Genomic DNA, 12,582 nt, shown 5'->3' with positions numbered 1-12,582 from the left:
TATATGGGAGATGTTCAGAGTCAGGAAGACAGACCCCTTTTCAAAGTTCCACAGATGGATGATCTGTGAAGTGGATAAGTGACCGGGATGAATGTGTTGATGGGTGGGTTAATAAGTTTGCTGATGATATGCAGACCAGTACTGCTGTGAGTAGCGTAGAAGACTGTCAGAGATTACAATGGGTCATAGGTCAGTTGTAAATATGGGGAGAGAAATGGCAGATGGAGTTTAACCCGGCCAAATGTGAAGTCTTGTACCTTGGTAGATCAAATGTAAAGAGACAGTATACTGTTAAGGACAAAATCCTTGACATTTTTGATGACCAGGGGGATCTTGGAGTCCAAGTTCATAGCTCATTGGCAATGGCTCCACAGGTTGATGGGGTAATTCAGAAGGTGTATGGCATGCTTGCCTATATTAGTCGAGGCACTGAGTTCAAAAGTCAGGAAGTTATGTTGCAGCTTTATCAAACTCTAGTTAGGAAGCATCTGGAGTAATGCAAATAGTTCTTACAGGAAGGAAGTCCAGGCTTTGGAGACGGTACAGAAGAGGTTTACTGGGACGCCGTCTGGATTAGAGGGAACGTGCTGTAACGGGCGGGTGGTTAAACGTGGGTTGTTTTCTCTGGAGCAATGGAGGCTGAGGGGAAATCTGTTACAGTTTTGTAAGAATATCAGAGGCATAGATAGAGTAAACAGAGAGGAGATTTTTCCCAGGGTAGGAATGTCTAATACCAGAGGGTATGCATTTAAGGTGCAAGGGGATCATTTCAAAGGAGATGAAAGGGCAAGTTTTTACACAGAATGGTGGCTGCCTGGGGTGGTGGTGGAGGCAGAAACATTAAAGACTTTTAAGGGCCATTTCAATAGGCTCATGAATGTGAGGAAAATAGAAGGATATGGACAGTGTATGGAGATTAGTTAGCTATTTGATTACAATTTAATTGGTTCAGCACAACTTTGTGGGCCGAAGGGCCTGTTCCTGTACTATACTGTTCTATGTTCTGTGGATCACCCATGGTGGAAGTTGAGAGGAAAATGGGGTTCAGTGTTTCTGTTGAGGATGACAGCAGACAAGAAATTATGACAGTAGCTCATAAACTATCAGAAAACACGAGTGCACAACACACTGAATTAGTGACTGTGACATGGGCAGTTAGTGATTCAGAATAATTGGAGAGTCATAGAATCATTGAGCACTACACCACAGAAGCAGGATCTCCAGCACATCTAGTCTGTGCTGAACTGGTGTTCTGTCCAGTCCCATTGACCTGCACCTAGAACACAGACCTCTTACCCCTCCAATCCATGTACATATCCAAACCTGTCTTAAACGTTCCAGTCAAACCCTCATCCACCACTTCTGCTGGCAGCTCGTTCCATGTTCACACCACCCACTGAGTGAAGAAGTTCCCTTTCAGATTCCACTTAAATATTTCACCTTTCACCCTTAACCTATGGCCTTTCTCCTTACTGTCTGCATCACCCAGGACATGTCCTCTTCTCATTGCTACCATCAGGGAGAAGGTACAGGAAACTGAAGGCACACACTCAACAATTTAGGAACAGCTTCTTCCCCTCTGTCATCAGATTTCTGAATGGACATTGATCCCATGAACACAACCTCACTACTTTTTTTTTGCTCTTTTAGCACTATTTATTTAATTTAGCTATATATACTGTAATTACTGTATATAGTTACTGTCATTTAGTTATTTTATTATATATTGCAATGTACTGCTGTCATGTAACAAAAATTTCATGACAAATACCAGTGATATTAAACCTGATTCTGATTCTGCTCTTCAATTTGTTTGTCATTGTGACACTTTATTCTGCATTGTTATTGTTTTCCTTTGTACTGCCCTGATGTACTGATGTGATGAATTGTTCTAGTGTTAAATCTGCTCTTCAATGGGAGTTCAGTGAAACCCTCTCTCACTGCCTCTCCTCTGTGATGTCTGCTGTTCTCCGACTCTTCCACCATGTGCTTACCAAGACCCTCTACCACAACCACGTAACCTTCCTGGGAGCTTGTCTGTGCCACCATCTTGTGCCACATGGCTTCCAGTACCGTTTTCAGGTCTCTAGGTCTGGACCCACTGAGGATTCCAGGTACTCGTGTTTAATTGACTGCTTCTCCCTCCACATTCCACACGTCACTCTTTCTGCCATGCAGAGATACCTGGAGACTCTGTCTCAGTATCTGCCACAGCTCTGGGCCGTTCTCTCTTCAGCCTGTCATGAGCCTCTCTGAAGTTTTATTCTCCACTAGGTCCATGTCTTCACCCGCCAGATCTTCACCTTCCTCACATCCGGCAAAGGTTGAAAGATTGACCACTCTGCAGCCCCGTGTCTCTCACCTCTCCACCTTCCCTGAACACCCCAAACCTCTTCTCTCCTGTGATTCCAGCTCTCTTCCCCTCTCTGATCCATGTTTTGATCCTTGCCATGTCTTCTCAATTTCCTCCGACCTTCCCCTCTTTGAGGCAGAATGTTTTTTCCTCAGTGGGGGCCTCATCTTTGTACACCTTCACGTGCACCTCTGTGAGTTCCATGCCCCCCACAGCACTAAGCTCTTCTTCCATCACCGCTATCCCAAGCCCACTTCTTTGGCAAGGATTTCACACCCTGTGCTGATAATACCTTCCCTCATCTCCTATCTCTCATCAATGAGGCCTCAGAGTTCTCTGCTTCTTTCTTGACGAAGAACCAACCAATCCTCCTCCACCACCATCCTCCTTCGTCTGGCAGATCTAGTCTTCACCTTCAAAATTTTTCAAAATTGGGCTCCTTCCTCTTTCTCTAAACTTGAGGTGTAGCCATAAGAACTCACATGGGCCCAAGCTCTGCTTGCCTCTTTGTTGGCTACGTAGAACAGTCCATGTTCAGCCCTCCCCGGTTATATTCCCCAACTCTTCCTCTGCTACAATGACAACTGCATTGGTGCAACTTCATGCATCCATGCTGAGCTCGTTAATTTTATCAACTTTGCCTCTAACTTCCACCCTTTCCTTAAATTCAGTTGTTCCATCTCTGACATCTCTTTCCCTTTTCTCCATCTCCCTGCCTCCATCTCTGGAGAAAAACTGTCAACCAGCATCTTTTATAAACCTCTGATTTCTATGATTATGTTGACTAACCTCTTCCCTATTTCATATAAAAATGCTTTTCCCTTTTCTCTGTTTCTTCGCCTCCACTGCACCTGTTTGTGATGCAGCACAAAGTTTCTAAAGAGCTCAGGAGAGTCAGTTTTCTTTCTGCTGGCTGAAATCAGCTCTGGATCAATAAAAAGCACAGCGGCCATTGTAGGAGTGGTCATTGTAGGAGTGGCCATTGTAGGAGTGGTCATTGTTGGAGTGGCCATTGTAGGAGTGGTCATTGTAGGAGTGGCCATTGTAGGAGTGGTCATTGTTGGAGTGGGCCAGTGTTACTGGTCCAGATTTGGCTCAACGGTCTTGGGCAAACATATTTGGAGGTTCTAAGTAAGTAAGCAAGAAAGTTTCTGGAAATATTTTTTCAGTTAGTATATACAGTTAAAGTCAGAACTTTACATACACCTTAGCCAAATACATTTAAACTCAGTTTTTCACAATTCCTGACTTTTAATCCCAGAAAACATTCCCTGTCTTAGGTCAGTTAGGATAACTACTTTATTTTAAGAATGTGAAATGTCAGAATAATAGTAGAGAGAATGATTTATTTCAGCTTTTATTTCTTTCATCACTTTCCCAGTGGGTCAGAAGTTTATATACACTTTGTTGGTATTTAGTAGCTTTGCCTTTAAATTGTTTAACTTGGATCAAATATTTTGGGTGGCCTTCCACAAGCTTCTCACAATAAGTTGCTGAAATTTTGTTCCATTCCTCCAGATAGAACTGGTGTAACTGAGTCAGGTTCATAGGCCTCCTTGCTTGCACACGCTTTTTCAGTTCTGCCCACAAATTTTCTTCCGGATTGAGGTCAGGGCTTTGTGATGACTACTCCAATACCTTGACTTTGTCGTCCTTAAGTAATTTTGCCACAACGTTGGATGTATGCTTGGGGTCATTGTCCATTTGGAAGACCCATTTGTGACCGAGCTTTAACTTCCTGGCTGATGTCTTGAGATGTTGCTTCAATATATCCACATAATTTTCCTTCCTCATGATGCCATCTATTTTGTGAAATGCACCAGTCCCTCCTGCAGCAAAGCACCCCCACAACATGATGCTGCCACCCCCATGCTTTACGGTTGGGATGCTGTTCTTCGGCTTGCAAGCCTCACCCTTTTTCCTCCAAACATAACGATGGTTATTATCGCCAAACAGTTCAAGTTCTGTTTCATCAGACCAGAGGACATTTCTCCAAAAAGACCATAAGACCATAAAACAAAGGAGCAGAAGTAGGCCATTCGGCCCATCGAGTCTGCTCCGCCATTTTATCATGAGCTGATCCATTTTATTCCATTTAGTCCCACTGCCCCGCCTTCTCACCATAACCTTTGATGCCCTGGCTACTCAGATACCTATCAATCTCTGCCTTAAATACACCCAATGACTTGGCCTTCACTGCTGCCCGTGGCAACAAATTCCATAGATTCACCACCCTCTGACAAAAAAACTTTTTTCGCATTTCTGTTCTGAAAGGGCGCCCTTCAATCCTGAAGTCATGCCCTCTCGTACTAGACTCCTCTATCATGGGAAACAACTTTGCCACATACACTCTGTCCACGCCTTTTAACATTCGAAATGTTTCTATGAGGTCTCCCCTCATTCTTCTAAACTCCAAGGAATACAGTCCAAGAGCGGACAAACGTTCCTCATATGTTAACCCTCTCATTCCCTGAACCATTCTAGTGAATCTTCTCTGTACCCTCTCCAACGTCAGCACATCCTTTCTTAAATAAGGAGACCAAAACTGCCCACAGTACTCCAAGTGAGGTCTCACCAGCGCCTTAGAGAGCCTCAACATCACATCCCTGCTCCTATACTCTATTCCTCTAGAAATGAATGCCAACATTGCATTCGCCTTCTTCACTACCGACTCAACCTGGAGGTTAACTTTAAGGGAATCCTGTACGAGGACTCCCAAGTCCCGTTGCATCTCAGAACTTTGAATTCTTTCCCCATTTAAATAAAAGTCTGCCCGTTTATTTTTTCTGCCAAAGTGCATAACCATACACTTTCCAACATTGTACTTCATTTGCCACTTCTCTGCCCATTCTTCCAATCTATCCAAGTCTCTCTGCCGACTCTCCGTTTCCTCAGCACTACCGGCCCCTCCACCTATCTTCGTATTGTCAGCAGACTTAGCCACAAAGCCATCTATTCCATAATGCACCCGAACTGGGGGACTAATATCCTAGTGGGAAGGGTTACTAGTGCTGCACTAGTGGTTGGTGGTTGAGTGGTGGTGGAGTTTAAACTTGAGTTGCAGGGGGATGTGAAGCAGAGTGCCCAAACAGATCATGGAGTGGTTGTAGAGAAAGGTGTTGTTAAGCCCATGTACAAAGTCAGGTAATTGAAAGATTGAGCGTAGTGGGGCAAATGTCCTGAGCTGTGTATGTTTCAAGGTAAGGAGTATTGTGGGAAAGGTGGATGAGCTTAGGGCATGGATCAGCCTGTGGAAATATGACATTGTAGCCATTACTGAGATTTGTTTGCAGGAGGGAGGACTGGCAGCTCAATGTTCTGGGGTTCCGTTGTTTTAGGCATGATGGAGCAGGAGGGGTGACATTACCAGTAAGGGAAAATGTCATGGCCGTGCTCAGTCAGGACAGATGGGAGAGCTCATCTCGTGCGGCTTTTTGGGTAGAACTGAGGAATAAGGAAGGTACGGCCAAGTTAATGGGATAGTTTCACAGACCATCAGCAGTCCATGGGATTTAGAGGAGCAAATTTGCAGACAGATTGCAGACTGTAGCAAAAAGTCAAGGTTGTGATAATAGTCGATTTTATCTTTCCACATATTGACAGGGACTCCCATACCGTAAAAGAGCTGGATGGGAAAGAGTTTGTCAAATGCGTTCAGTGAAGTTTCCTTAATCAGTTCATAGAAATCTCAGCTAGAGAGAATGTGATACCACATCTCCTATTAGGGAATGAGACAGGGCAGGTGACAAAAGTATGTGATCATAATGCCTTTAGTTTTATGGTAATTATGGAAAAGGATAGACGTGGTTGGGTTAAGATGCTAAGTTGCAGAAAGGCTAAATTTGATGGTATCAGAAAGGATATGGCAAATATGGATTGGGACAGGTTGTTTTCCGGGAAAGGTATACTTGGGAAGTGGGCGGGCTTCAAAAGCGAACTTCTGAGAATACAGAATTTATATATTCCTGTCAGAATTTAAGACAAGTATAATAGATTTTTGTAATCTTGATTTTTTTGAAAGACATTAATGCTCTGGTTAAGTAAAAGGATATGCATAACAGTATAGGCAGGTAGGAACAAATGAGATACTTGATCAGTATAAGAAATGGAAGAGAACAATGAAGAAGGAAATCAGGAGGGCTAAAAGAAGACATAGCTTTGTGCCTGGTAAGTCATGTCTAACCATTTTTACTGTATTTTTGAAGGAAGTTACCAGTGTAATGCCCTGGTTAAGATTTCCAGTGCTATGTTGTAGGTATTTCATTTTAGCAAAAGCATTATGTCCTGCTGGTAGAATGTTTTGGTTTTGGCTCAGACAAGAAGCCCTGCTGTTCTACTTAGGAATGTTGTAATAGCCAGTCAGGATGGTGGGATCTGGAGAAAGTTTTTGAGAGGGTGTAGTGGATGGAGCTTTGTGATGGACAGTAGTCTGGTTTGGGGTCTTTTTAGCAGGAGATGTGGAGCGGGACGGAAGGGAAGATACCACAGAATGCCGTAGGAAGGAGAGTCCCCATTGCAAGAAGTGCTTTGTGCAGATGAATATCTCCAAGGACGAGTGCCAATATTCGTGAGAGAAAGCCGGTTTGTTGAAGATGGCCTTCAAGGGAAATTCGGACTATGGTGGGTGATTTCAGGCAGAGCGTGGGTTCAGCACCGTGAGTAACAGTTTACACAGCTTTGGAAAAGATGAGCTCCAATATTTAGACAGGTTAACTGTAATAGGCCCTTTTATTTTTTTTCTTTTCTTTTAATAACTGTTCAATAAAGTTGAAATTGATAAATATGCTTTCTTTATAATTTTATGTGGTGTACAATCTGTTATTTCTTGCCAATTGATAATTGGGTTTGGGCAGTATTTCCAAATCATTCACTCAAATTGAGGTTTCTTTAATCAGAACATCATGACCTTCCTGTTTGGTTTGAACCCGAAGTCATACTGACCCGAGATGTATATTGTTTATGAAAAGTGCCTTCTCACCGCTGAGTCACGTGGCTGTTGTTGCACCAGGAATGCTGAAGGCAAGGCATGGATGTTGTTTACATAGGCTTTAGCAAGGCCTTTGAAATGGTCCCACATGGGAGGCTGCTCAAGAAGGTTCAGTTGCTTGGCATTCAAAATGAGGTAGTAATTTGGATTGGACATTGGCTTCACAGGAGAAGAGAGAATCCAAAGAGTGGAAGTAGATAGTTACCTCTCTGACTGGAGAGCCATGACTAATGGTGTGCCACAGGGATCACTGTTGGGTCCATTAGTTATTTGTCATCTAGATCAATGAGGGGAATGATAATGTAGTAATCTGGATCAGCAAATTTGTGGATGATACCAAGATTAGGGGTCTCTTGGATAGTGAGGAAGACTTTCAAAGCTTGCAGCAGGATCTGGAGCAGCTGGAAAAATGGGCTCAAAAATGGCAGATGGAATTTAGTGTAGACAAGAGTGAGGTGTTGCACTTGGCAGGACCATCCAGGCTAGGGCTTGCAAGATGAGGGGAAGGGCACAGAGGAGTGTTTGTAGAACAGAGAGATCTGGGAATGCAGATGCATAAGTCCGTGAATGTGGCATGACATATAGATATAGTCGTAAAGGAAGCTCTTGGCACATTTAGTGCACAGGAGTTGAGTTGCTATATTGAAATTGTACAACCATTGGTGGCCATAATTTGGAGTTTTTGTCCAGTTGTGGTCATTCCCATAAGACTATTAGACCATAAGATATAGGAGCAGAATTTGGCTCATCAAGTCTGCTTCACCATTTCATCATGGCTGATCCAATATTCCTCTCAGCCCCAATCTCTGCCTTCTCCCCATATCCCTTCATGTCCTGACCAATCAAGAATCTATCAACCTCTTCCTTAAGTATACCACAGGTAAATACTTGGACTTCTGAGCTTCATAGAAACATAGTAAACCTACAGCGCCATACAGACCCTTCGGCCCACAATGCTGTGCCTAACATGTCCTTACTTTAGAAATTACCCAGAGTTACCCATAGCCCTCTATTTTTCTAAGCCCCATGCACCCGTACAGGAGTCTCTTAAAAGACCCTATCGTATCCACCTCCACCACCATCGCTGGCAGCCCATTCCATGTACTCACCATTCTCTACGTTAAAAAAAAACACAAACAAACAAACTTACCCCTGGCATCTCCTCTGTACCTACTTTCAAACACCTTAAATCTGTGCCCTCTTGTGTTAGCCGTTTCAGCCCTGGGTAAAAGCCTCTGACTATCCTCACGATCAATGCCTGTCATCACCTTATACACCTCTATCAGGTCACCTCTCATCCTCTGTCGCTCCAAGAAGAGAAGGTCAAGCTCACTCAACCTATTCTCATAAGGCATGCTCCACAATCCAGGCAACATCCTTGTAAATCTATTCTGCACCCTTTCTACAGCTTCCACATACATCCTGTAGTGAGCTGACCAGAACTGAGCACAGTACTCCAAGTGGGGTCTGACCAGGGTCCTATGTAGCTGTAACATTACCTCTCGGCTCTTGAACTCAATCCCACGGTTGATGAGGGCCAATGTACCATATGCCTTCTTAACCACACAGTCAACCTGCGCAGCACCTATGGATTCGGACCCGAATATCCCTCTGATCGTCCACATTGCCAGCAGTCTCATCATTAATACTATATTCTGCCGTCATATTTGACCTACCAAAATGAACCACTTCACATCTTTTCTGGGTTGACTCTATCTGCCACTCCTTAGCTCAGTTTTGCATCTTATCGATGTCCCGCTATAACCTCTGACAGCCCTCTACACTAACCACAACACCGCCAACCTTTGTGTCATCAGCAAATTTACTCACCAATCCCTCCACTTCCTCATCCAGGTCATTTATAAAAATCACAAAGAGAAGAGGTCTCCTTGGATCCCACGCCTCCTTACTTTCTCAATAAGCCTTGCATGGGGTAATTTATCATATGCCTTGCTGAGATCAATATACACTACATCTACTGCTCTACCTTCATCAACACGTTTAGGCACATCCTCAAAAAATTCAATCAGGCTCATAAGGCACGACCTGCCTTTGACAAGGCAATGCTGACTATTCTTAACATTTTTATCCCTCTCCAAATGTTCATAAATCCTGCCTCTCAGGATCTTCTCCATCAACTTACCAACCACTGAAGTAAGACTCACTGGTCTATAATTTCCTGGGCTATCTCTACTCCCTGACTTGAATAAGAGAACAATATCTGCAACCCTCCAATCCTCCGGAACCTCTCCCATCCTCATTGATGATACAAAGATCATTGCCAGAGGCTCAGCGATCTCCTACCACAGTAGCCTGGGCTATATCCTATTCGGGCCCGGTAACTTGATGCTTTCCAAAAGCTCAGCACGTCCTCTTTCTTAATGTCTGTATGCTCATGTTTTTCAGTCCACTGTAAGTCATCCCTACAATTGCCAAAGTCCTATTCCGTAGTGAGTACTGAAGCAAAGTACTCATTGAGCACCTCCGCAACCTCCACCGGTTCCATGCACACTTTTCCACTGTTACACTAGATTGGTCCTGTTCTCTCACATCTTATCCTGTTGCTCTTCACATACCTGCAGAATGCCTTGGTGTTTTCTGTAATCCTGCTCACCAAGGCCTTCTCATGGCCTCTTCTAGCTCTCGTAATTTTATTCTTAAGTTCCTTCCTGCTAGCCTTAGAATCTTCTAGATCTCTATCATTAACTTTTTTTTAACTTTTCGTAAACTTTTCTTCTTGACAAAATTTTCAACTGCCTTTGTTCCTGTACCTTTGTTCCTGTCTCATTGGAACATACCTACTGTATGCAGAATGCCACACAAATATCACCTGAACATTTGCCACATTTTTCCAGTATATTTCTTTGAGAACATGTTTCCAATTTATGCTTCCAAGTTCCTGCCTGATCGCTTCATATTTTCCCTTACTCCAATTAAACGCTTTCCTAACTCGTCTGTTCCTATCCCTCTCCAGTGCTATGGTAAAGGAAATAAATTTGTGATCACTGTCTCCAAAATGTTCTCCCACTGAGAGACCCGACATTTGACCAGGTTCATTTCCCAATACCAGATCAAGTACAGCTGCTCCTTTTGTAGGCTTATGTATATTTTGTGTCAGGAAATCTTCCTGAACACACCTAACGAACTCCACCTCATCTAAACTCCTTACTCTTGGAAGATGCCAATCAATATTTGGGAAATTAAAATCTCCCATCGCGACAACCCTGTTAGACCATAAGATATAGGAGCAGGAGTAGGCCATTCATCCCATCGAGTCTGCTCCGCCATTCATTCATGGGCTGATCCAATTCTTCCGGTCATCCCCACTCCCCTGCCTTCTCCCCATACCCCTTGATGCCCTGGCTAATCAAGAACTTATCTATCTCTGCCTTAAATGCATCCAATGACTTGGCCTCTATAGCCGCTCGTGGCAACAAATTCCACATATTTACCACCCTCTGACTAAAGTAATTTCTCCGCATCTCTGTTCTAAATGGACGTCCTTCAATCCTGAAGTCGTGTCCTACACTCCCCTACCATGGGAAATCACTTTGCCATATCATATCTGTTCATGCCCTTTAACATTCGAAACTGTTATGACTGGATCGTTCCAGAATCTGTCTCCTTATCAGCTCTTTGATGTCTCTGTTATTATTGGGTGGTCGATTAAAAAAAGACCCAGTAGATTTATTGATCCTTCCTGTTTCTAAATTCCACCCATGATTTCCTCCTTTTCTGCAGCGTGACACTATCTCTGATCAGCAGTGCAACACCCCCACCTCTTTAGCCTCCCTCTCTGTTCTTTCTGAAACATCTGAAGCCTGGCACTCTAAGTAGCCATTCCTGCCCTGAGCCATCTAAGGCTCTGTAATGGTCACAACATCATAGCTCCAAGTACTGATCCACACTCTAAGCTCATCCTCATTGTTCATGATACTCCTTGCATTAAAATAGATACATCTCAAACCATCAGTCTGAGCGCATCCCTTCTCCATCACCTGCCTGTCCTCCCTCTCACACTGCTTACAAGCTTTCTCTATTTGCGAGCCACCGCCACTTTCTCTGTCTCTTCAGTTCAGTTCCCACCCCCCCAGAAAATCTAGTTTAAACTCTCCCTAGTAGCCTTCGCAAACCTCCCAGCCAGGATATTGGTCCCCCTGGGATTCAAATGCAACCCGTCCTTTTGGTACAGGTCACACCTGCCCCAAAAGAAGTCCCAATGATCCAGAACTCTGAATTCCTGTGGCCTGCTCCAATCCCTCAGCCACGCATTTATCCTCCACCTCATTCTATTCCTATACTCACTGTCACGTGGCACGGGCAGTAACCCCGAGATTACTACCCTTGTGGTCCCGCTTCTCAACTTCTTTCTTAACTCCCTGTCGTCTGTTTCCAGGACCTCCTCCCTTTTCCTACCTATGTCGTTGGCACCAATATGTACCACAACCTCTGGCTGTTCACCTTCCTGCTTCAGGATATCGTGGATGCGATCAGAAACATCCTGGATCCTGGCACCTGGGAGGCAAACTAACATCTGTGTTTTATTTTCCTGCGTCCTGTGGCAAAGAATTCCATAGATTCACCACTCTCTAGGTAAAGAAATTCCTCCTCATCTTCCTTCAATCCATGGTTGAAAAAGTTTGGTATGGGTCTCCAAAGCCTAAGGACTTTCTGCAGGGGCACAATTGAGAGCATCCTGACTGGCTGCATCACTGCGTAGTATGGGAACTGTACTTCCCTCAATCGCCAGAGTGAGTGGTGCGGACAGCCCAGCGCATACTGTAGATTGGAGGGCAGGTAGTTTTGAGGAAATAGGGAGGCTACAGAAGGACTTAGACAGGTTTGGAAAATGGGCAAAGAAATGGCAGATGGAATGTGTTGTCGGGAAGTGTATGGTCATGCACTTCAGTAGAAGAAATGAAACGGTTGACAATTTTCTAAACGGAGAGAAAATGCAAAAATCTGAGGCACCACAGGGATTTGTGAGACCTTGTGCAGGGTTCCCTGAAGTTTAATTTGCAGGTTGAGTCTGTGGTGAGGAAGGCAAATGTGATGTTAGCATTCATTTTGAGAGGACGAGAATATAAAAGCAAGGTTGTAATGTTTCCAATCAGAACCGTGGGAATGATTGTACTAAACGCTGAGCTGAGGCCAATAAACAACATCCTGACAGAAGTATTAGTATTGTCCAGGTGACCAAGGCTACAGATCAAGTTGCCCTGCACAGCTTGGTCCTGAAACT

At 44.0% G+C, this 12,582-nt stretch overlaps 1 protein-coding gene across 2 annotated transcripts in view; it reads left to right on the top strand.

Moving 5' to 3' along the window:
* The window catches only part of LOC140198138 (uncharacterized), a 174,738-nt gene that overhangs the window by 15,011 nt on the left and 147,145 nt on the right, over positions 1–12,582 (top strand). The gene's annotated exons all lie outside the window — the stretch shown is intronic.

Source organism: Mobula birostris, chromosome 5, assembly GCF_030028105.1.
Source record: "Mobula birostris isolate sMobBir1 chromosome 5, sMobBir1.hap1, whole genome shotgun sequence".
In the NCBI taxonomy this organism is placed as follows: domain Eukaryota; kingdom Metazoa; phylum Chordata; class Chondrichthyes; order Myliobatiformes; family Myliobatidae; genus Mobula; species Mobula birostris.
The sequence above is the reverse complement of the archived record's forward strand: the minus strand, read 5'-3'. Positions and strand labels throughout refer to the sequence as shown.